At 41.4% G+C, this 25,971-nt stretch overlaps 1 long non-coding RNA gene across 2 annotated transcripts in view; it reads right to left on the bottom strand.

Annotated features, from left to right (window-relative positions):
- LOC140532871 (uncharacterized) overlaps positions 1 to 25,002 on the bottom strand; it is a 37,867-nt gene extending 12,865 nt beyond the window's left edge. Inside the window, exons 1-4 of one of the 2 annotated variants that reach the window (XR_011976710.1) lie at positions 24,464 to 25,002; positions 21,883 to 21,989; positions 14,390 to 14,489; positions 12,238 to 13,692 (exon numbers count right to left, since the gene is read on the bottom strand). This is a non-coding gene — a long non-coding RNA (uncharacterized lncRNA). Of the gene's footprint in view, positions 1 to 12,237; positions 13,693 to 14,389; positions 14,490 to 21,882; positions 21,990 to 24,463 lie in introns of those variants that run through there. The other variant, XR_011976709.1, reaches the window with a different exon arrangement.
- Positions 25,003 to 25,971: the final 969 nt, after the last annotated feature.

Consider the following 25,971-nt stretch of genomic DNA (forward strand, 5'->3'; position numbering starts at 1 on the left):
TTTGTTTGAAAATGTGAATAAACATAGACACCCCCACTAATCTCTTCAACCAGTGGCCCATCAGGGCTAATTTTTGTTGTTGAGTTCTCAATAGCAGCCCCACTGGAAACAGAGACACATGCCTAATTTTATTTGTCTAAAGAAAAAGATTCTTTTAGTCATAGCATAACTAGGGTGGGGTGAAAGAGCAGGATTGGGAACAGAATACAGGTTGTCAGTTAACACCAATGAGCCTCGGGTGATGACCAACACTTCCTAAGTAGGGAAACGATGTGAATGCTTTGAGGAATGGCAAGTGGGGAGAGGAATAGGGACACATGGGGTTACAGAAAGAGGAAATGCCTTCATGCACCCAAAATAATTTCTATTCTCAAGTCTCTTGCTCTAACACCACCTACTGTTGCCCAACTTAGGATATGACCTACTCTGGTCATCAATTTCACTTTCTCTGTGAAAGTAGCAACAGCTTTGGCCATTGTTCTATATGACACCTCTGCTTTGTAGAATCATCTTAGCCCAGATGCCACTTCCTCCACACCACCTTCCCTGATTGGGGCCAGTTATCAGCCATCTCTCACTATTGAAATTATTTTACATTAAAGTAGTTGCCCATCAATTGTGGAATGGTTAAACAAGTTGTGGTACATGATTATAATGGAATGTTGAAGCAAGAAGTTATAAGTAGTGTGAATACAGAGAAATATGGGAAGACGTACCTGAACTAATGAAAAGTGAAGTAAGCAGAAATACAATACATGTAATGACAATAACATAAACGGAAAGGACAAAAACAACAAAAAAATGGAACCAACATTGTAAACTTCAGATGCACAAAAGGATATAAACAAGCAGTTCTTAAATGAAAAATTGCAAAGTATTAGCAACCCTGTGAAACAATATTCCAGAGCACTAAAAGAAATATAAATCAAAACAACCCTGAGTATTTACCTCACACTCAGTAAATGAACAAAATGACAGAGAATGGGAATACTCAACGGTAGTTGAGTTATAAAAGAAAATGGAGCTATAAATCGCTACAATTATTCTGGAAACAGTGATCTGGAATTAGGTAGATAAAATGACTAAACGTCCATACACGTTGACCCACAGGTACTACTGATAAGTTTATGCCTCCAGAAAGTCACCGACAAAAAGAAAGATCTCATAGACACCAAAACATTTATAGCAGAGCTTTGGGGAAAGCAAGGACCTGGAAACAAAGTAAAGTACCCACCAAGTGAAAAATAGCTAAACAAATTGTGACACGTGAATATAATGGGCAACCACTGTACATGGGATTTCTGAAAGTCACATGGCTTTTCATGACAATTACAATTAAAAACTTCCTTGTAATTCCCTCCTTCTATTTCAGAACTTTGGGTTGAATTTCTTCAATACTTGCTAACTACTGAAATTAAGGAATGAAAGCTGATCTTCCTCCCACTCCACTCCCCTTCCTCCAGTTTTCATCTGTGTCAATGCAAGAATGGGACAATTATCACCTTCCTAACAGCACTACCTCTTAGACACTCCCTATTTAATTTCAACACTCAAAGAGTCAGAATTAGGAGGGAAAGGGTATTAGATGATCTTTTTTTTTTATATAAGAGACACTAATGCCAATATTAATATATTGTTATTCATATATTAATACGATAATACACAGAACTGTCACTCCTAGAGACAGAACTGTCGCCCATAATCACCAAGATATATAACATTGATCCATAAAAATTTAAGACCAATATTTTTCTTAGATGTCACCATAGCAAGTACTTTTCATCTCCAAACTACATGGAATAAGACATAGCTGGCCTTTATATAACACTTTTAAGTTTTGTAAAGCATTTTACATATGTTACTTATATTTCCTTCTTCTCCAGGCATTGCTCCTCGCCCTCTGGACTTTCTCTCCAGTCTTCAACAGATGCTTCCTGACCAGGGAAGGTCACTCTGGCCCTGGACTTCTCACACTGGGAGTACATTCTGTCCCTATAGCACCTTTCTCTGATTGCCTGGCACATAGTAGGTGCTTAATGTTTGCTGATGGATTGATTGGCTACCTTCCCATAGGACCTCCATTTTAAGGAAAATACCCAGGCCAGCCATGTCTTCATTCCTCTCCAGGCTCCCCTTTGGACTCTGGAATTTCCCTGCCTTACCCCCACATAAGGACCCTTCCTCCCCTCTCTTCCTGTCAGCCTCCTTTTAATGTGTTGTCTTCTCTCATTGGAATATAATTTCCTCAAGTGCAGGGACTGTCTTTCCCTGTTCCTGTATTAATTTTCCAAGCATTTCATACTGTGCTTGGCACCTGCCTGCTGACTCAATTTTACTTGACTTGACATTTCATTTGATCCTCACAATAACCCTAAGAGATAAGTGCTATGATTATGCCCATTTTACAGATAAGGAAACTAAGGCTGAAAGATGTTGAGTAGCTTGCCCAAGTACACACATGCTTGTGAATGTTCGATGTGGTATTTGAACTCCAAACTTGTGCACTTCAAGTCCAGCAGCCTATCTATTGCTCCACCTAGCTGCCTCTAATGAGAAGTTTTTTAAAAATAAAAAGAACTATAAGAAGAAATTAAAACCATATAGAAACAGAACAAGGTACATGTCATTCATTCCCCCTTGTCCTTCCTCTAACTGGAGTTGTCCCAAAGATGCCTCAGGTTAGTTTACAGAAGATGAGCTTGTATTCCAATATCCTTATTCAATTACAAAAAGTATTTTATCCCCTTGCATAATATTAACATTAAACATAAAAGAATAATGGCAAATAATTGTCCTCAGACCATTTCTGTAAGAACCTCCTCAAATAAATGAGAGTAAGATCGCTGTAATGACCACATCCACAATAAAAATAATAATAATCCCTCCTGATGTGCCCTCCCAGGCTTGGAGCTTACCTATGATAATAACTGTCATTTTGGTTGTTCAATCATTTCAACTCTTCATGACCTCGTTGGAGTTTTTCCTGGCAAAGATACTGTAATAGTTTGCTATTTCCTTCTCCAGTTCATTTCGTTGTTGTCTGTCCTTTGTTTTGGAAGAGGACCATGACATTAGGGAGGTGGTGCCATGACATGCAATGACTTTTAGTAGAGCAAAACCCTTTTTCATTAAAGAAGGATCCAATTATTATAGCATGCTCTGTTTACTAAGGCAGGAAAATGGGCTAAGCATTTTTAGAAATACTTTAATCATTTTTTTTAAGCTATGGTGCTTAAGGGGTCAACTCCCTTAGTTGATCACACACAAAAAAATCTTTTTAATCAAAAAGTACTCCATCCTTCCTGTATTCTGCTTTCTCAAAGTTCTACTTTGAGCAGCATTTGCTTGGAATTTTTAGATAACTTCATAATATCAACGAGGTTCACTCTGACTCTGCTCCTGCCTTTCCCCATCACTATAATGAAGGGAAATCAAGATGACTGCCACAATGTCTCATCTCTCCAACTAAGAAAAGCAAAATGTTTTAAAATTACTTAATTGTTTTACTCTCCAGGGTCTTCCTTCTAAGTGTTCCCTCTTCATTCAATAAAAGAACTTATCTGCGCTAATAAAAGTCTATGGCTGCTCCAGCCTCAGAGTTTGTTACCCTGATGTATACTTATCATCTATAAAGTGGGATGTCAGTCTCCTTTAGACTACCCTGTTGGGAAACTGGGCTGAACATGGGCCAAAATCAAGGGCAGCTTCTATAACTCATCCAAAGGCAAGCCAGAGATGCCCTGAGGACAAGTGACACAGTAGAATCAGATTGTCCAAAGTAAACAGAACCAAACTACTGCATCTTAGATGTAATTCAATTTAATCGAACAATCAGCAAGCCCTGACTGAGTGCCTACTACGTGCCAAGCACTGTGTTAGTTGCTGGGAACACAAATACAGAAGCTAATCAATCCCTATCATCAAATCCCTTTCATTCAACTGTGGGGATTCCATGAATTCACAGATGAGTAAATACAAGATATATTAGGAATAAATACATAGTGATGTGGGGTGTGGGGAGTGGGAACACTGATGAGTGTTGGAAATTAGGAAACGAAATGACACTTAAGGTGAACCTTGATAATATTAATAATAATTGTGCTTTAGGATTTGAAAATCACTTTACATACACATGATTCTCACAAAAACCTTGTGAGGTGAGGGCTAGTATTATTACCATTTTACAGAGGAGTAAACTGAGGCTGAGAATGTTCTTTGACTTGCCTAATGTCACATAACTAGTAAGTGTCTGTGGCAATATTTGAACTCAGGTCTCCCCTATTCCAAAGCTAAAATTATCCATCGTGGCACCTAGTTGCCCCAGGAAAGAGTCAAGGGTTCAAAGAGGCCAAAGTGAGGAGGGAGAATATTGCAGGCATGAGAGACAGTCTATGTGAAAGCAGAGAGGCAGAAGAAGATGGGATGTCATGTGTAAGGTTCAGCTAATAGGTGAGCTTGGCTGCAGCATAAGGGGAAGGAATGTATGGGGAAGTAATGTGCACTGAAAAGATGTGCAGGAGGGGCAGCAGGGTGGTGAAGTGGATAGAGCACCAGCCTTGAAGTCAGGAAAACCTGAGTTCAAATCCAGCCTCAGACACTTACTACTGTGTGACTCTGGGCAAGTCACTTTATCAAAATTACCAAAAAAGATGTGCTAGAGACAGACTGTGAAATGCCTTTAGATACCAAACAAAGGAGTTTGTACTTTAAACCAAAAGCAGTAGGGAGCCACTAAAGCTTCTTGAGCAGGAGAAAGCCATGTACAAATAGTAAAGAATATTAATTCAGTAGCTATATGGAGGATGAATTACAGAGAGGAGGTTAATAAAGACGTGGACAAGGTGGTTAAATGTGAATAGAGAAGCGGGACACAAATGTGAGAAAAAGGTAGAACTGACCAGATTTGGCAATAGATTTGGTTCTGTGTAGAGGAGGAAGTGGCCCTCAAAGATGCCTCCGATGGGTGACTGGGAGATTGGTGGATACCCTGGATGGAAATAGGGAAGTTTAGGAGGAAAGATGACTGTTTTGGACATGTTTGAAATGCCTGTGGGACGTACAGTTCAAGATGTTCCAAAGGGCAGCTTGAAATCCTCAGGAGAGAAATGAGAGCTGGGTATGTATATTTGGAAGCTGGCAAAAAGAGTCCCATCCTCCTCAAAGTCTGGAGCAAAGGAGGAAAGGATGGAGGAGGATGCTGAGGTTATTTGAAGCATGAGAATGAGGAGGAAAGGGAAGTTAAAATGGATGTCCTTGTTAAAACAGAGACAAGCAAGAACCAGGAATAGTGGGTTTACTCTAAGGCTCTAAATACAAGGTCAGCGTGGTCCAGAAGATGGAATTTAACTGAGATGTTCATTTGCCTAGTCAAATTCTTCAGCACCATGGAGAGGAGAAAACAGTATTCCTATGCTGGCAACTGTCATTGGAAACAATATTTCCATCTTCCACTCCTCCTACCCCCACCCTCAACCCTCACCAAAATCTCTGGACAGTTGCTTGTCTCCATGGGAATATTCTGCCATTTGTAGTCTTAAAGACTGGATACAGAGTCAGTGTGTCATGGTGGTTAGAGAACCAGTCACATAGGAAGCCTTGGGTTCAAGTTCTGTCCTGATAAACATCACACACACACACACACACACACACACACACACACACACACACATACACTGTACATCTCTGGCAAGCTACTTAATTTTTTGGTGCATAGTTATACATTATATATTTTTTAAATAATGAATACTTAGATATATATGGTTATAAAGCTTGGTTACATATCTAAGGAGCCCCCAAATGCTGTTTATCAGAACAAAGCTAACTGCAAGTTGAGCTGAGACTAACAATTGAGTAGGATTATTATCTGAAAATAACAATTGTTACCTGAGTCAATCAACAAATATCAACCCCAGGTTCATAAGAATGAGAGATGTATTAAGGAATAGGTATAGTCACAGCCCTTGAGAAGTTTCAAGAAGACTGATCCCCACTCCGTTATAGCATGTGAAAATGGTTCTTCTGAGATGCTCAAGTTGCATTTCTTCCATGAAGCCTCTCCTGACTATTCCAGCCCACAATGAGCCATTCAGAACTCCATCAGCCTAGAGTCTATAGTATAGATACTACACCATACTAGTAGCACATAATTCTACACTGTGTTACTCCAGTTGTTTGCCTTCACAACTTATCTCTTCAACTACTATAAGGCTCAAATCACAAGGTCAGAATGGTTCATAATCTGGAATTGAACTTTAATGTTCATTCTCCTGTCAAGGTTGGTCCAAAAATAGTCCCAAATAGCCCTGAGGCCATATCCTGAAATGAGATCTCTTTGAAAGGTGAATATGGAAATAGACAAGAGTGCACTTTTACCGCAATAAGACTTTTCGGACACTCTGTATAAGCAGATACTGAAAAATAATTACAGTTACTTTATAAAATATATTTCCTATGCATTTCTTATATTTTAAATTAAATGCTTTATTCCTTTTCATCATTACTACTTTCTTAGTCTTTGGCACTTTGTCATTTTTATGCCAAGCTGTCATTTTATACCATTTATTTATACAAATAGTAGAACTGCAGACTGTACACAAGTTTTCTATGTCACATGGGGTGGGGCCAAGAAAAGGGGAGAGTAATACTGCATATTATTACCAATTCCTTGAGGGCAAGGACGCTGTTTTAGTTTTTTCCATATTTAATAAAGTACCTAGTAATGGAGGGGGAGGGAATAGGTATTTATACAGTGCCTACTACCTATCAGGCTCTGTGCTAAATGGCTTTATTTTAACAAATATTACTTCATTTGCTCTTCACTAAGAGTTAGGTGCTGTTTTGATCTCTATTTTATAGTGGAGGAAACTGAAGCAAACAGAGGTTGAGAGACTTCCATAGGGTCCCACAGCTAGTAAGTATCTGAAGTTAGATTTGAACTCAGGTCTTCCTAACAGGGTCTAGCACTCTTTTCACTGCACCACCAGCTGCCTCTAGTAGAATACTGGATACATAAAACATGGAGCTGAATAACTGGTATGAGGTCCAAAATAAAGGATATCACATATATAGGCTGGGGTTGCAGGAGGACTTGTTTTCTAGGCCCCAATAAAAATTATGAGATCCCCAGGAAACTGCAGGAATGATGCTCAGCTGCGATACTGCTAAGTAGAAAGGCCAGAGTTCAATACATTCCAGGCTCTACCGAGATAAGATCAAATTCTCCATCCCCTGGAGACGTTAGTTGATTAAAAAAAACAGGAAGAGGGTCCTGTGACAAGTTCATGCAAAAGATGGCTCGCTAAAAATGTCTTCCATAGATTTCAGAGAAATATACCTTTCCCTGAATGTTCTTTCTCCCCTCCTTCATCTGTAAAGAAGACAAAATAAATATACCAGCCCTGCTTGCTTCATATAGTTTTGGAGAGAACCACTTGAAATAATGTATGTCAATATGAATATATTCACAGGATTTTGATTGCCTCAAAAGTGAACTATGGATGTCCAAAGTTCCTCTACCCATGGAATTACAACATGGAATAGCACAAAGTCCTAGGGGTTTGTCTGAGACTCAGAGAGTTGTGTCTTGCTCAAGGCCACCTAGTAAGTTCCAGAGTTAAGATTTGGACTTCACAGGTTTTTCTGACTAAAAGCCCAACACTCTAACCACTAAGCAACATTGTTATATGAAAGGATTATTTAATGGAAGCTACTACCATCATCTTAACACATAAAAAAATCCCAACCAATATTTGCATTGGCATTTAATATGTATCCTATAAGCATTTATTTATATGTTTTTGTTTCTCCTAGTGAAAACCAAAGACCTGACATTGTGATAGGGATAGATCAGGTAGTTAAAGCTAGATCAGTTGACTTCTAAAAATAGCTGTCAAGCATTTCAAATGGCACATGATGCAATGCGGCTTAACAGGTGGCTTACACAGGAGCTCTCATGCCTTTTTATACTCAGGTTAAGCACTGGGCTCAAGCTTCATAGTAAACTTAACAAGGGGCTTTGGAGAGAGAATTTGGGGGGGGGAAGTTCTATCAAAACCAGGAGTCTCTGTTGGCTGCCCAGGTGAACCTTGGAACTGGCAGCAGCAGACTGAAGTAGAGCTGACCAGAAGCTTAACTGGGATCTTTGTTAAATGTCAAGGGGAAAAGAATGTCAGGTCTTAGTTGGAGTGTTGAGGGAAGGAGAGTGGACCAAGGGATCAGAGAGTAAGCAGTGACAGCTGACATCTGTACATAGATGCCAACTCAACTATGCCCAAAGGGTCATCAAATTGTGAATAATACCCTTGATCCAGCAATATCTCTACTATACCTATATCCCAAAGAGATTTTTTTAGAAAAGGAAAGGGACCTATTTGTACAAAAATATTTATAGCAGCTCTTTCCTGTGTTGGAAATTGAGGGGATGCCCATCCACTGGGGAATGGTTCAACAATCATGACATGATTGTAATACAATATTACTATGCTGTAAGAACTGATGAGCAGGCTGATTTCAGAAAAACCTGGAAAGACTTACATGAACTGATGCAAAATGAAGTGAGCAGAACCAGGAAAACATTGTACACGGTAACAGCAACACCGTACAATGATCAACTGTGAGTGACTTATTCTCACCAATAAGATGATCCAAGACAATTCCAAAGGACTTATGATAAAAAATGCTCTCCACATCCAAAAAAAGAACTGATGGAGTGTAAATGAAAATGAAAGCATATTATTTTTCATGTTTTTTTCTGTTAGTCTTCTTTAATAACATGACCAATATGGAAATATGTTTAGCATGATTGCACATGTATAGCCTATATCAATTGCTTGCTTCTCAGGGAGGGGGGAATAAAAGAGGGAGAAAATTTGGAACTCAAAAATTATTTAAATGAAAGTTAAAAACTATCTTTACATGTAATTGGGGGAAATAAAATATTATTTAAAACCGAACATTTTTTTAAAAAGATAGATACCAACTTCATCCTGACTAGGAGATACAAATATATTTAGTGGAAAGCCAGGAGTCTTGGGTTTGAGTTGCAGTCTGGACTCTCTAACTCACCTCTTTCATCCTCAGTTTCCTCATCTGTAAAATCAAGGCAATATTGCTTATACTGCTTACCTCATAGAGTTATGTAGAAAGGGCTTTGTAAGCCTTAAAGCCCAATCTAAAAGCAAGCTAACATTTCCAGATTTCAATATCTGCCCAGCTCATCTGTCCCTTCCCTTTCAACTTGAAGCTTATTCGTAATCATTAAATTGTATTGTACCTAAAGCAGCTGTCCCTAGAATAAGGAGGTAACAACTTGACACAAGACTTTGTCTGAGAGACAATTACCCTAATGAGGAAAGGCTTAGTCAATGTTCAGTTGATAAAACACAGGGACATTGGCCACTCCCTGGCATAATAGAAAGCTAATTTGTCCCTTTCTTCTAAAGCCTGGACAGAGTTGATGCCATCACTGCCCTCTTGACTAGACAGCAGCTAATTATTCGCACTCATTACCAAGTCCTATGTCAGGTCATTGAACTAGCGTGAATCAAAGACACTCACTGAGGTTGTGGTGAATCCAATAGCTGGGGAACTGGAGCAGAACAAGATTTGACGGAATATGCCGCCGGGCAAAATTTAGGGGTCATACGGCTTTTCAATTGGTTTCCAACATATTTCTAGATGCTTGCTAAACACAGATGCAAATCATGTCTCCAATCAGCAAAGCAGCTTCCTCTGCTTCTCCTTCTCTTCCAAGGACACCTGCTCAGACTGGTTTATGCTTCTGTGTTTATCTCTTGCCCAGAAGATTGCACCCATAAAAACCTTTTTAAAATAACAATAATAGCTACTCTCTCTTAATCTTGATTTATTTTCCTGGTAATTTGTGTTTATTACTAGATCCTAGCAGAAAATATCTTCTTCCTTCAGAGGGAATCTTTGAAATGCTAACAATAAAGAGCGGAAAAGGCACTTGCTGACTTCATTAATCCAAATTACAGTTCCAGTGACTACTGCCTTTAAAATAATTAAATGGATATTTCGTTTTTCTCCCTCCTCCTCCTCCTCCCATGTTTAACCTGCATCTACACAGGTAAAGCTTTTTCACCACTAAAGCAATTTTCAAGTGAGTTGAGTCAATGTCTGCATCTCTCTGCTGCCAAAGCAAACAGCTGTAAAGTGTGGAAAAGCAGATGTTTTGTCTCTGTGACACCCGGCAGTCAATCTGACTGTTTGGGGACTGAAGTGGGACTGTTTGGGTGGCTTCAGATTGATGCAGACATAGTTGGCAGCTTTTCCCTAAAGGCAAATTATCTTCTAAATTCCTTCAACTTGTTTCACTCTTAGTGTAAATGCAACCTGAAATTCCTTGCCTTTTTATTTTGAAGGTAAGTTATAATATGTGGATTCTATAAACACAGGCATGCAGAGGGTATGGCGAATGAGCAACTATCATATACTGTTACAGAACAGGAAAATGCTCAATTTGTTGTTCAGTCATTTCAGTGGTGTCTGACTCTTTGTGACTCCATTTGGAGTTTTCGTGGCAAAGATACTGAACTTGTTTGCCAATTCCTTCTTCAAATCCATCATTTTATAGATAAGGAACGGAGACAAAAAGAATTAAGTGACTTTCCCAGGGTCACATGGCTAGTAAGTATCTGAGGCTAGATTTGAACTCAGGTCTTCCTGACTCCAGGAGCAGTACTCTATCCACTGGGTCACCTAGATGCCCAGAAAATGCTAGATGGGGGCCTTTAAAAAATGTGTGCACCCTCAAGTTCTATGTCTCTGATAATAGGTTTTGCTTTTGAACATCCTTCCTTACTACTTTTCCCCTACCAGCTTAATTTTCTATATTGGCAATGCATCTAGAATCCTGTCTCCAGAAAACTTCTCATTTCCTGTGAGACCTTAGACCTCTTGCACGCTTAGCCTCCCTGGGTTTTAGTTTCTTCACCATAAAATGAAGGCATTAAACTAGATAATCTCTAAATTTCCCTTCTGGAACTAAATCTATGATGCTCAGAAGTCCATTACCACATTTTTTTTTTCAGATACCCACCATATAAGGTAGGTATATCTTAAGATCATAGGACCATTGGTTTAGAGTTGAAAGGTACCTTGGAGATTATCTTACCCAACACTCTCCCTTTACAAATGAGGAAACTGAGACCTAGGCAGGTAAAGTGATTTGTGTGACTTAAGGTCACATAAGTTTTAAATAGCAGAGCCAAGATTTGAACACAGGTCTTCTGGTTCCAGATTCTTTCCTCTATACTGTAAGATCTTAGCATTTCTTGAAACTGCCCTAGCTCCAGGATGCTAAACTCTGAAATTTCCCCTCTCTGATTCCAGTCTCCTGTCTTCTCCCCTCTCCTGCTCCTACCTTCTGTACCTATTCCTGTATTTGACATTCACTTTTACCCTCCTATTCCTCACTCTCCTTCCAATCTATCAACTATACTCTGGCCCCATCTCCCTCCCTACCCAGCCCTGACCTTGCAGTTTAGCTATTTCAATCATGTCCCTCTCTTCTACTCTTGAACTCCTTTACTCCCCCAGAGAGAGACAGTGTCACAAAGAGCAGCTTTGTTGTCTCAGCTTCTCTAGCTTCTCTAAGCTTAGAGAATTTGGGTTCAGAACTTGGCTCTAACTTACTAATCAGGGGACTTTAGGCAAGTCAGTCTCCCTAGACCTCAGTTTCCCCATCTGTAAAATTAAGGGTTGGATTAGCTGACCTCTCCACCTCTAAAAGTATGATTCTCTTTTCTTTTGTCCATTCCACATGGATAGCCCTAGCTCAGGCTGGTTCCTGTCAATGTTGTTCAGTCATGGCTGACTCTTTGTGACCCCACTCAGGGTTTTCTTGGCAAAGATACTGGAGTGGTCTGCCATTTCCTTTTACAGAAGAGGAAAGTAAGTCAAACAAACTGACTTGCTCAGAGTCACACAGCTAGTAAGTGTCTGAGGCTGGATTTGAACTCAAGAAGATGACTCTACCTTCCTGACTCCAGGCTCATAGCTCTATCCACTGCACCATCTAGCTGCTCCAACTCCTGTCATCCACCTCCTTTTCCATTCTCTAGCAGCCAAATATTGCCGAAGAAAATCATTCCATTGCCCTGACTAGTTCACTAAGGTGTGTAATATCTAATTTCAATCAAGCTCTCATTGTTACAATAATTCTTTGATTCATCTCTCATTGACTTTCATTTTTCTTTAATATTTTAATTTCCCCCAATTCCATGTAAAAACAATTTTAACAATCTTTTTTTCAAATTTTAAGTTCCAAATTCTTTCCCTCTCTCCCCTTCTCTCCCATTGAGAAGGCAAACCATTTGACATAGGTTATACATGTGCAATCATCTCACTGACTTTCTAGCACATTCTCCAAATTGCTATTCCAGACCTTCATTTCTTTCTTCAAACTCCTAACTCTACTGGTATAGGCAGTTGATACAAGACAACCTGAGAAATAGGCAGAGGTGGGAGCCATAGTACTAAAGAGAGGGAGGTTGGAGTCTTCTGGACGCAAAGCTGGATCCTGGACTGCCATGGAGCCTAAAAGAACTGGAGGCTTCAATGAGCCCGGTTGTCATGACAAGCGAGGTAAGGTGAGTCCCAGAGGGTGCAAATTGTATGTCTTTTTCAGTAAGGGAACAAGTGCATCTACCCACAATTCTGACTTTCACTCCTTTAGGTCTGTCTTTGAAGGGCAGAATGACCTGATTGTACTCAGAAATTAAAGCTTAGCATTAATGCTGACCCTGAGCCTGCTGACCCTTTTTGCTATGTTTTTATTAATTCAATTAAACATTTATTGTAACCTTCATGGAAACTAGAGTAATTAGGAAATAACAGAGATTGGGATGGAGAGAGTAGAACAGAGGTGGCAAGCTGATTAATAGGAACACAGACCTCTAGGACAGGATTGGGGAACCTCATCTAGGAGTAAAAAAGGATGCCACACACTAAAGAAGAAGAGGCAGTCAGCTTCCTGAGAGCCTGAGAGAGCTTGACTGTTACCTCTAATGCTGGGTGCTATACAGGACAATCAAGGCTGAGCATGGGAGAGACAGTACCTGTTCTGGTCTAGGTGATCTACCTATGAGGAAACGGAGGCCTGAAAGATTAAGTGGTTTTCCCAAGTTCACGCCGTGAATAAGCAGAGGAGCTCAGAATTGCTCCCAGGTCTCCTGGGGCTCTTGCCATTGTATTTAGGCCATTTCCTCCATGCCACCTTCCCTGATACCATCCCCTGTTAAAAAAAGATCTCTCCTACCTCAAATTCCTCACAACATTTTGCAGGAATTTTTGCCTTGCAATTTATTATTCTCTCCTCTGTGTCTTAGTTCTTGTAGATGTGTGGTTTCCCCCTTATTAGCTCAGAACCTCCTTGATGGCAGGTACTTTGTCTTATACTTGATGGTGTCTCCTCATGCATATTAAGTGCTTAATAAGTGTTCAATAGAATTTAAACAAAAAGCTTAGTAACAATCTCCACAAATGCAATGAAATAAGCAAACAGACAAGCATGGTGATACTTGTATGTAATCACTATTACTAGGGAGGTGGAGACTAGTGGATCTCTTGGTTCGCAAGTTCTGAACTACAGGGGATGGAAGTAATTGGGTGTACACATTAAGTCCAGCATGGATGTGATGAGCCCCTGGGAGCGGGAGGCCACCAGGTTGCCTAAAGAGGAACAAAATGGCCCATGTCAGAAACTGTGATGATAAAATGATAAGATCTGCCTATAGGTAACCCTGCCCTTCTGACCCAGTCTTAGAGAGAAGACAGAAAGAGAAAGAGAGGCAGAGAAAGGGGCGGGGGGAGGGGGGGCGGAGATAAGCAAACAAAATGAGGACAATAATAACATAGATTTATACTTAGATTAGACCTCAGAAGCAATCTGGTCCAATCTGCTCGTTTTATAGATAAGGAAACTGAGGCCTAGGAAAACTAAGTGATCTGCTATATACCATGCTGCCATAAAACCCCAACCAACACCATAAACGCCAAGCTATTTATATATTGATAACTCACAACTGCTAGAGATTTGGCCACAAGGTCGGAAAGATTAGGGGTCAAAGCCCACTTCTGACACATACTGACCATCTGACTCTAGGGAAGTCTTTAACCTCTCTGTGCTCCATGCAGATTTCTAAGGTAATAAGCTATAGCCTAGTGGTCAGTGTTTGGTTGTTGGGAGTTTCCTCACCAGGAGCTCCTTATAATAATGAAATCCCTTTTCCTGGTCCCCACCAAAAACCCTTAATCTTCACAAAGCATTTTCCTCAAAAGAACTCTGTGAGTACAAGGGTGGTACATTTCGTTCCCACTTCACAGATGAGGCTCTGAAAAGTTAAATGTTTTGCCCACAATTACACACCTGGTAAATAAATGTCTGAGGCAGGATCCAAAGCCAGGTCTCCAGCCTCTATGCCTAATACTTTGGTTTCCATTGATGCCATGCTATCTTGCAGAGACACCTATAAAATGTAACAAAATAACATCTAATAATAACAACTTAATTGTTCTGTTTCTCTCCCACCAACTACCCCCCACCAACTTTTCCTCCTGTGTCCTTAGAATATTCCTTTGTCTTTGTTATTTTCTATCTACTCATAGATGCAAAAACAAGCATGCATGTTCTAATTCTGCCCTTTCTTATCCAGCCCCAATGCAGCTCCAAACATCATCCAAAGTTCCCTATGAAGAGAAATAAGCTGAACTGAACAGTTCCTAAGGCTTAGGTAGAGAGCTAGGGTGGGAGGCAAGGAGCCTGGCTGTTGCACTGAGGCTGAAAGATTGTTAGGTCATTCGTTATCACCAAAGTAGAAACTTCCAACACTGCCAACATAGTCACACTCCAACTGATAGACAGTTTTGCATTCATTTGTAATGTTAAGTACCTAATCAACAAGTTAAATATTCTCCAATTTCACAAGTCTGATGACAGCTTCAGAAGAGTTTTCTGGGACTTAAGTGAGCTTAAATCTAAACCCATCAAGGTTTGTCTGATTAGGGCTGACAAATGTAGACAAGGAGCCTGCTAAGTTGATAATATATGTATACATATCTAAGTCGATAATATATATGTACATATACACATACATACATCTACACATATGTGCATACACAGACACACACAGAGCGATACTTTTTCCTGGAAGAAATGCAAATGTTAAGGTGTTTACATTTTGATGTCCCCAGAATTATCTAAATACCTTGGCCCTCAAGCCACAGAAATAAATACTATTCCATTAGTACCACCTGAATCTGTTTATTGGAAACACTTGTCGAAGGATCCAAGCACTTGAGTGGGCTTTATGCTGGCCAGAGTCCCACACAGGGAAAGAGCTGCTGAACGCCACTTCCTCAGGCACTTGGTCAATATTTCATCAGCCTCCCTAAGTGTTGCTCAGTTTTGTCATCTTCATGAAGGACCAGCTTTACATCATTTGTGTGGATTTTTTTGAGAGGCACCGAGACTCTAATCATCCAAAATCCTCCCTTGTACAACCATTCCCTGTGTCCCTTCATGTCCCTCCTAAGGCCATGTTGTAGAATGTGAGATGGGAAAGATCTGAAAAATCACATCTTTCACCTGTATTATCTTTTAGCTGAGAAAACTAAGGTACAGAATATGAAATGATTTGCCCAAACTCCCACAGTAGAGCCTTTAAATCAAGACTTCTGACTATAATATGCTTCCCAATGACTTCCCCCCTCCCCTTTCAGTCTCTTGTTTGAGTTGAGACATAGAAACTCAAGTGGGTGGGGTCATCTTGGGCCACTAGCAGCCCAGACCACCTTAGCATGAAGAGGACAATCAGGTTCTCCTTAGTGGGCTAGCATGGTGTAACAGCAAGGACCCCAGCATACCCAGGAGGGCCTGCTGGACAAGTTCTTAGACCTGCTTTTCTAAATGGAAAGCAACTTTAGAGGGGTCAACAATCTACTTTAATCAAGCACATATATCATTCACTTAGTTCAGGGGAAAAAGTCAGCACCTTGAACTTCAGAGAAAATACAGAGAAATAAAGACCAACAGGCAGGGCTTCCAACTGTGTGACCATAAGCAATACATACATCACAGATTGACAGACAGATCCAACTGTCTGACCATTACATACATACATAGTTACCAGAGAGAGAAGCACCAACATCTGGGTTTTCAAAACTGGGGGGCTCCTTAATGACTACCCAGAGTCTAGTCTGGCCAAACAAACACTTCCAATGAGAAGCCCCAAAATAAAACCTCACCTCAGAGTGTGTGTGTGTGTGTGTGTGTGTGTGTGTGTGTGTGTGTGTGTTCGTCCTTCGTTGCCGAAGAAGACCATGTCATCAGAGAAATGATGACATGACTTGCACTTGACTTTGTTTTGAGTGAGGGAGGGCTGTGCAGGTCACCAGCTTCACTTCTCCTCCAGAGCCATCTGAATTCAGTGACCAGATATTCATCAGGATGACTGGAGATGACCCAGGATGAGGCAATTGGGGTTAAGTGTGAGTGTCAAGCATCTGAGGTGAGATATGAACTCAGGTCCTCCTGACTCCTGCACTGGTGCTCTATCTACTGTACCACCAGAGCATTTATATATTTTTTCAGAGGAGGGCAGGACCCTCAGACTTAGTGCCTCAATAGAAATTAACGAAAGGTATTGAGACCTGCTGGGGAAGACCTTTAACTCTTCCCCTCACCCACCATTAACCTTACATTAACATTACACATGGCCCTGAGAAAATGAGACTCCAGGGTTTCAGGGTCAGGGGATGGGTATAATTTGGAACTTACAAGCTCTTCAGGGAAAGGTAACCCCAATGGAGAGGAGGGGGAGATGCTTAGGTGAAAAAGGAACCTGGGGATCTGGGAAGGAGTTGGGTTCAAGGGAGAGTAGGGATTGGCCAAAGGAACATGGGTAGAAGCCAAAAATAAACCCTATTTACTTTACTGTCTTGGAAGATCTCGGCTCTAAAATGCCTCTTACTAGTTGTTTGGCTCAGGATGAGCCATTTGACCCTTTGAGCCTCAGTTTCCTCCTTTGAAAGGTAAAAGAGGTTAAACTAGATGATCTCTAAGGTGCTTTCCAGCTCCAAATCATACCCTATGAAATGAGATAATCTATGTAAAGTCCTTTATAACCATAAAGTGCTATATAAATAAGACTTGTTATAATTATCTAGGGCCAATTCTGGTTTTATATTTCAATCCTCCAAACTGCCTTTCAAAACTGCTTACTTTCCTCTCCTGGAATCTGAGGACACACTTGGCCTTCCCCTCCCACTCCCATCCTCTCACTATCTAAAACCTTGGGATTTTCCATAATCCTGCTTTCCATTACAGCTCAGAATGACTCAACCATAGGGGCCAAAGCTTAGCTATAGAAGATAGGAACATACATGCACACATACATACATACATATGCAATCTTGCAGAGGTCCTAACTAAAATAATGTGCTAAGTTCTAGGAGCATTGCTGGAGGTACAGACATAGCCTGGGGAAAGAGGGCTTTTGAAATCTGAATTCTAATTCAGGCTTCGTGCCACTAATCAGTTGTCTGACTTTGAGCACGTCAATTAATTTCTCTGGGTTTCAGTTAAATTCATTTATAAAATAAGGAAGTTATATGGGTCCCTTACAGATCTAAACTTCTATGATGTCGTGAAATTATGTATAAGGTTTTAATTACTAAACCCTCAATTGAAGAGAGTAGAAAATATTCTCAGTCTCTAGCAGGGAACATAAAGTCTAAATACATTACATGAAAAATTAAATAACAAGAAAAGACAAAATTTTAAGAGACATCACAAAAGCTTACATAATTAATTTTCAACTACGTCATACAGGCAGTAAGTGTTATGACTCCAGAGGAGGGAGATATCCCTGTGGGAAGACTTGATGGAAAAATAAAGACCTGGTGTGGGTCTTAAGGTGCAGGAGAAGGCAGTGGGGGGTTCTGTCTCTTTCCCAAAGCTCAGGAGTACCATTTTTTAGGTCTGTCTACACATTTCCAGGCTCAGGATATTGTTCCAGTGACCTCTGTGAACTTCACTATATTCCTTGGGTTCTGTTATGGTACTTCAATATGTCAGTGGCCCATTATTTAAATAGTTAGGATCTATCTTTCACTACTACAAAATGCAACTACTTTATGCTTCATTAGACTATTTCATGAATTGCTATGGCCAAAAAATTAATTATTTGGAGAGAGACTTTTTGACACTGAGACTCTCCAAACTTTCAGAAACTCTGAGTCTCTGAATTAGAAGGGGTGCCACAAATCCACTTCATACAACCCATACCTGAAAAAGAATCTCTTCTAAAACATTCCCAATAAATAGTCACCCAAATTCTGCTTGCAGGTTTCCAGAGATGAGGAAGAGTTCACTACTTTCTTTGTTTTCCTTTTTTTAAAAAATTAATTAATTTAGTTTTAGTTTTCAACATTCACTTGGAGCTCACTGTTTTCTAAGGCAACACTTTTGGACAACTTTAACTGTTGGGAATTTTTTCCTTCTTATCAAGAAGAAATGTCTCTCTATAAATTCTCATTTTTCCTAGTTTCACCCTATAGAACTACTGTAGACAGGTGAGACAAACCTAAGCCTTCTTCAAATACCAGAAGATAGTTATCCTGTCCCCAACAAAATCTCCTGTTCAGGCTAAACATTCCCAGTTCCTTCAGCCAATCAGCCTGTGGGATGGTTTTGAATTCCCTCAGTCTCCTCTAAATACATGCCTGTTTATAGAATGACTTTCCTGAAATGTGTCATCCAGATCTGAACACAATTTTCCTGATGTAGTCTGATAGGACAGACTATATCAGAGCTACCCTCATTTCCCTCATCCCACGTACTTTGACAAAGACAGCCCTTGGTCCCAGTTCCTTTATTTTGGTTTCCACTGTTGTCTCATTGAATATGAAGTCTATTACCCCTATTGTTTCTTCTCACACGAACTGCTGTCCATCTATTCAGGATGCCTTAAAACACACACACACACACACAATCCAGGCCTGTCTACCTTGCACTAGTACAATTGGGTTTTTTTAACCCAATTTATCCCTATTATATTTCATTTGATTGGATCTGACTCATCCTTCTAGCCCACTGAAATAGTTTTTTATCTTAATGTTTTCATTCAGTCATTGAGCTATACCACAAATGAAGTTAGGCAGTATAACTGAGTTAACAGTTCCTTAACTTAAATTAGTCATCCAACAACATATAGTCTGTCACCAGACCCAAACCTTTCTGACTTAGTAGGCCTTAGAGTCAAGAGGATCAGAGTTGGAAGGAATGTTAGAGATCATCCAGTCCAAAACTGGGCATAGACCAATGCCTGACACCGTACACAAGAATAAAGTCCAAAGGGGTACATGGTCTAGGTATAAAGACTGATACTATAAACAAACTAGGGGAGCAAGGAATAGTGTATTTGTCAGATTTATGGAGAATGAAGAAATTTATGACCAAACAAGAGACAGAGAACATTATGAAGTGCAAAATGGATAATTTTGATTACCTTAAATTGAAAAGTTTTTGCACAAACAAACCTAATGTGACCAAGATTAGGAGGGAAGCAGAAAACTGGGAACAAATTTTTTGCAACTAGTGTCTGTGATAAAGGCCTCATTTCTAAAATATACAGAGAACTGAGTCAAATGTACAAGAATACAAGTCATTCCCCCATTGATAAATAGTCAAAGGATATGAACAGGGAGAAAGGAATTTCAGAGGAAGAAATTAAAGCTATCTATAATCATACAAAAATGCTCTGAATCACTATTGATTGGAGAGATGCAAATAAAAAACAGTCTGATAGTCACCTATCAGATTGACTAACATGACAAAACAGAAAGATGATAAATGTTGAAGAAGATGCGGGAAAGTTGGAACACTAATTCATTGTTGGTGGAGCTGTGAGCTAATCCAACCATTCTGGAGAGCAATTTGGAACTATGCCCAAAGGGCTACAAAAACATACATACCTTTTGATCCAGCAATATCACTTCTAGAACTGTATCCCAAAGAAATCAATCAATCCCAAATAAAAATGGGATAGGGTCCCACATGTACAAAAATATTTATAGCAGCTCTCTTTGTGGTGACCAAAAACTGGAAATCAAGGAGATGCCCATCAATTGGGAAATGGCTGAAGAAGTTATGGTATATGAATGTAAGGAAATAATACTATTGTGCTATAAGAAATGACAAACAGGAAGACTTCAGAGAGACCTGAAAGGACTTATATGAACTGATGCTTAGTGAAAGGAGCAGAATCAGGAGATCACTGTACACTGTAACAACCACAGTGTGTGAGGCATTTTTCTGGTAGACTTAGCCCTTCACAGCAATGCAAGGACCTAAAACATTCCTAAAGAACTCTTGAGGCAAAATGCCATCTACATCCAGAGAAAGAACTGTGCAATTGGAATGCAGAATGAAGCAGAATATTTTCTCTTGTGTTATGTTTTGTTTCATTTGGGTTTTTCTCATGGTTTCTCCTATTCATTTTAATTCCTCCATGCATGTGAATATGTGTTTAATAAGAATGTCTGTGTAGAATCCATTTAAGATTGCATGTCATCTTGAGGAGGGAGGGGGGAAGGAGGGGTAGAAAATCTAAGACTTATGGAAGTGATTGTAGAAAACTGAAAACAAATAAATTAATAAAAAAAGAAAATTTAAAAAAAAAGGTCATCCAGTTCAATACTCTTAATTTACAAATAAGGAAATTGAGGCACAGAGTAGTGAAGCAACTTTCCCAAGATTACACAGAAGATGCCAAGAAGAAACCCATGATAATTTCCACATAGAGATGAGGAATCAGAGTAAAGCTTTGGAAGAATATGGAGGAAAAGAATACTGGGCGGGGGAGGGGGGAGGGGGAAGGTTACTGGCTAGTGCCTTGTATGATTGCTGCAGAAATCTCAAGATTCAAAATGTATGAATTTCTACCTGTAGAAACAAGACCATGTTATAGACCAAGCCCTTGTAAGAGACTGCATCCATGTGAAAACACCAATAAAACTTCCATTTTAGGAAAGTCCTCCTTCCCATTGTTGATACAAAAACACTTTTTTCTTGTATGATATAGAATAACTAAGGGTGTGCCGGTAAATGTTGAACCACCAGTTTGTGGGGGAAAGGGGTGGAGAGAAGGGAGGAAATGTGCCCACAAAACACTTTTAAATTTAATCTGTATTATTAACACGTTAGCCATCACTTTTTTTTTAGTCTAGACAATCAACAAAACTGTGATTTGTAGCATTTACCAGTTTCTGAAGTGTAAATGCTTACACTGAAAATTTACCAATCAGCTCTCTGTTCAAATTGGCTCCACCACACCCCTAATTGTAACCCTTTTGGTTACCGTCAACTTAGTAGTTTTCTCTGAAAGATTTATCACAACTGCTTGTAACCTTTTCGTTTGCCTCTTAACAGGTCAACAGTTTTTTTCCCCCTTTGTAATTTTTGTGAGAAGACTTACCATGCAGGCTTTCTCTGTCCAGCTCTAAGATAACAGCAACTTCTTGAAGGTCTCAGAATAATTATGAACACCCGCCCTAGAAACATTCCTCTCAGTGAAAATAACAACCAACTCTCAAGGCTGTTGAAAAGCTGAGCTGCCTAAAAGACCCACCACGAATTCAGAAAGACCTCCTATGAGCCCAGCTACTTGTCCTGTGATCTCTAGCAGATGCCCAAAACCTTCAAGGCCAGATTAAAAGGGAAACTTTATTGATAAGCTATAAAAATAAGCTTTCAGCATTTCAGCTTCAAATCATACTACTGCTGAAGGCATTCACACTGTCATGATCAATGGCCAATAGGAGACAGATGTCTCCTGCAGATTTCCCTAGAGTAGTACACACCTTTACTGGCAGGACTGAAGAGAAAATTAGATAGTTATACCATATCCTTTGATTAAACACTGCCTCTGTACAACGTTGGCCAAGTCAGTGGGTCTCAGTTTACTCATCTGTAAAATGTAGAGATTAGATTAGATGAGCTCTGACCTCCCTTCCTTTCCCTTACAGATCTATGACCTTATGACAATGTGCCTGTTATCTAAGGAGTGGCCTAGCTAAGGTTGGAGAGACTAATATTTTGGAGATAGCTCTCAAATTATCAACTAAGTCTGCATCAGTGGAAGGAGTACTTGTTGAGTTGTTTCCGTCTTGTCTAACTCTTCATGATCCCATTTGGGGTTTCCTTGGCAGAGATATTGGAGTGGTTTGCCATTTGACAGATGAGGAAATTGAAGCAGAGTTAAATGACTTGCCTAGGGTCATACAGCTAGTAAGTGACTGAGGCCAGATTTGAACTCAGGAAGATGAGTCTTCCTGATTTCCAGTCCAGAGCTCTATCCACATTGCCACCTAGTTAGTACACACATCAGCAATATATATGAATATGTGCACCTATTCAATTGAACTACTACTCAGAAATTACTATTAACACCAGTGCAGTATAATGTAAAAAGAATGGTAGTTGGGGCCAAAGACCTGAATTGGAATCTCATCTCTGGCACTTGTATTAGCTGTGTGACTCTGGGCAAGTCACTACCTTAACTTTGATGAACTTCATTATAAAATAATTATTATATTACTTGTGGTACCTATGTCTCTGGGCTGATGTGAGGATCATGAATATAATATGCTTTTTAAGCCTCAAAGTGCTATATTAATGTCAGTTATTATTGCTACCTATGAAAAAATGAAATGAAATGGTATAGAAAAGGGCTGGGCTCGGAGTGAAATGACCTGCGTTCAGTTCCCAGTTCTGATCATCGCTATCTCTGCGATCTCAAAAAAGTCACTAAAGATCTCTAGGCCTCAGTTTCCTCACCTCTAAAATAAAAGGGTTGGACTAGACGACTTCTAGGTGTTTAGAACTCTGGGCATGGGGTCAGGAAGACCAGAGTTCTAATCTGGCTTCAGACTCTTACTAGCTTGGTGACCCTGAACAAGTCACTTAAGCCTGTTTGCCTGAGTTTCTTCAACTATACAATGTAAATCATAATAGCACCTACCTCCCAGGGTTGTTGTATCAAAAGAGATAATATTAATAAAGTGTTTAGCACAATACTGGGCACATAGTAGCAATTTCACAAATGTGTATTCCTTTCCTTTACAACTCTATGATCCTATGACCATTCTCTACTCTCATGGGCATTAGTCTACTGGGGAGATAAGGCATGGATGAAAATAACTAAAATAAACGGGTATAATGGACATAACCTGAACGTTAAGGGGAAGAAATTAGATTTTTTCTGAAGGAGTGAATGACAACCCAGGATTGTGGTTGAGACAGAAAGTAAGAAAAAAAATGGTTTTTCTGCAGCAGTAATAGCACAAAATAGGGCAGCTAGGTAACACAGAGATCCGGGTCTGGAGTCAGAAAGACAAGAGTTCAAATCCAGCTTTAGACAGTTACTAGATGTGTGACCCTGGGCAAGCCACTTAACCCTGTTTGCCTCAGTTTCCTCATCTGTAAAAATGAACCAGAGAAAGAAGTGACAAACCACTCTGGTATCTTTGCCAAGAAAACCCCAAATGGGGTCACAAAGAGTCAGATATAACTGGAAAAAAAAAAAGGCTGGAAACAGCGACAACAAACCACATAAAGGACGGCCTGTTGTAGCACAACACTTTGGGAAACAGAGGAGCATCCCTGGGCAGGCCCTAGAGCCACTAGCTCAGAGAAAGGAAGAGATGGGTGTAAATGAGCTGGGGAGGGGAGGGGGAAGGAGGCGGGTACTCCTGTGCTCTGGGTGCTGGGAGGGGGCGGGCAGGGAAAGGGGAGGGGGACAATTAGCCATCAGCAGGGATCCATCAGACTCCTCACCCTGCCTCCCCACCGCATCCCCGGCGAGGGGAGAGAAGACCCGCCACCCCAAATGAACATTTACTAATGTGGGAGTTGTTAGTTGCCATTAGCAGTAAACCAGGTGTTGACTATGTGAATATTTTAAGTCTAATTTAATTTAGCACTTAGATTAGACATCTATTTATAAGCCAGTGACACCAGCCTAAATTCAAGGTCTTAGAGCAGATGGGAGCCAATTTAGTGTATAGACCGAGTGCTCTGCATAATTGTGGCCGGGATGGACCAGAATGGGCTGGGATGGGATGGGTTAGATAGGGCGGGGCCGGGCTGGGCTGAGCGGGGCTGGGTCGGGCCGGGCTGGGCTGGGCTGAGCGGGGCTGGGTCCGGCCGGGATGGGCCAGGCCGGGCTGAGCGGGGCTGGGTCGGGCCGGGATGGGCTGAGCGAGCTGGGTCTGGCCGGGCTGGGCCAGGCTGGGCTGAGGGGGGCTGGGTCCGGTCGGGATGGGCTGAGCGGGCTGGGCTGAGCGGGGCTGGGTCGGGCCGGGCCAGGCCGGCCCTGGGTTTGCCAAGGGGCAGCCTCTCCCAGGCCCGCGGCCTGCGTGTCAGACAATGGCAGATGCTCACCCCGCCGTCACTCCACAAAGAAGAGCTCTGAACCGAACTAATTGAATCCTGCCTCCTTAACAGGCCTCGCCAGCGGGCCATCCACTCTTGCTTACATAATATGCACAACTTACTGGCTGGGAAGAAAGAACTTTTGTGCCTGTGAGCCTGTCAGGGCGGGAGGAGGATTTTGCCGGGGGAAATGGTTTGCCCCGTCTGGTTGGCTCTCCCCCTCCGAGGGGGGACTTTGGTATCTTCCGCTGGACACAAAGAAACCGCTTCCCAATGCCCCCAGAGTAGCGGGAGGCCCTGAGCCCTGGCTGCCATGTGACTGGCCCCGGCATTCACCGGGAGCCCAGCTCTCTGCCCCTGGGGGCAGCCAGAATGACTTTTCCCAGGGCAGATTCTCTGTGGGAACCCTTGTCCTGTCCTGGAGGAGGCGGGCCCCCTTGCTGCCCAGGGAGACGCAGGCCGGGGCCAAGAGGGATGACCCGCAGGAATCTTTCCAGCTGCTCTAAGCCTGTCAGGGAGAGCCAGCAGGAGGCTGGGCCAGCTGTAGCTCAGCCCAGAGCGATTTCTTTAAACAAAACTGCGCAGCCTACTTCATTGGGGCGGCCTACCTCATCCGAGGAGGCCCGGTGGGATGGCCTTCGGGAGGGGGAGGGGGAGGCTGGGGTCTCCGGGGAGGCTTGGTGCACTCTGGAGATCCTGGTCAAGCTAAGGGTGTTAAGTTTGAAGGCCTCTCAGTATTCTCCTTAGGGCAGCGATAAATCCAGGGCATTGGTTTAGAGAGTGTGGCCCAGAGATGGACTCTCTGCAGTTAGAGACCTCTGACTCTAATCTAACAGACCCGGCCCCTCCGGAGGGCTCCTCTGAACCGAATGCAGTATTGGAGGTGTAAATCATAGCGCACACCGCAGGTCTGCGAGAGATGCTGAGCAGCGCCTCGTACCTCGCAAGGCCGTATTTCATCTCCCCAGTTCTGCGGGCTCGATGCCCCTGTCCCTTGGGCTGCTCCTGGTCCGAGCAGCCCGGGGACAGGGGGGCGTTATAAATCTGACGTTAGGTCGGACTCGTCCTTTTCCTGTTTGCCGCAAGTCGGGCAGGCTCCTGAGGGCTCCAACTTTGTTTTCAGTTTTATAATGGGATGAGAAAAGTCTCCCTGAATCCTCTGCCCAGGAGGCCACGTCCTTATTGGGTGTTTAGGTATCGGGCTGTTTTCATGTCCACTAATACGCTGTAGTAAAGCTAGCCTCTCAGGGGAAAGAATTTTTTGTATGCCTTCTGTTCCCCTCTCAATCCCACCCCACCAACACACACACAAAGCAAGCCGCAAGACATTTTTTTCTTTGTCATCTTTAATTCATTGCCTGGTGAAGGCAAAAGTAGGCTCATGTATTTTTTAAATGGATTTCTCTGTTTCCAGTTTGCAGGATGTGTGTATGTGTGTGTTTTCCTTTCCTTAAGTGCTCAAATGTGCATATATTACAATCCCTCATCTCTGTGTTCTTTTGGAAAGCTGGGCCAAG

The sequence above is a fragment of the Notamacropus eugenii genome, chromosome 3 (assembly GCF_028372415.1).
Source record: "Notamacropus eugenii isolate mMacEug1 chromosome 3, mMacEug1.pri_v2, whole genome shotgun sequence".
Lineage (NCBI taxonomy): Eukaryota > Metazoa > Chordata > Mammalia > Diprotodontia > Macropodidae > Notamacropus > Notamacropus eugenii.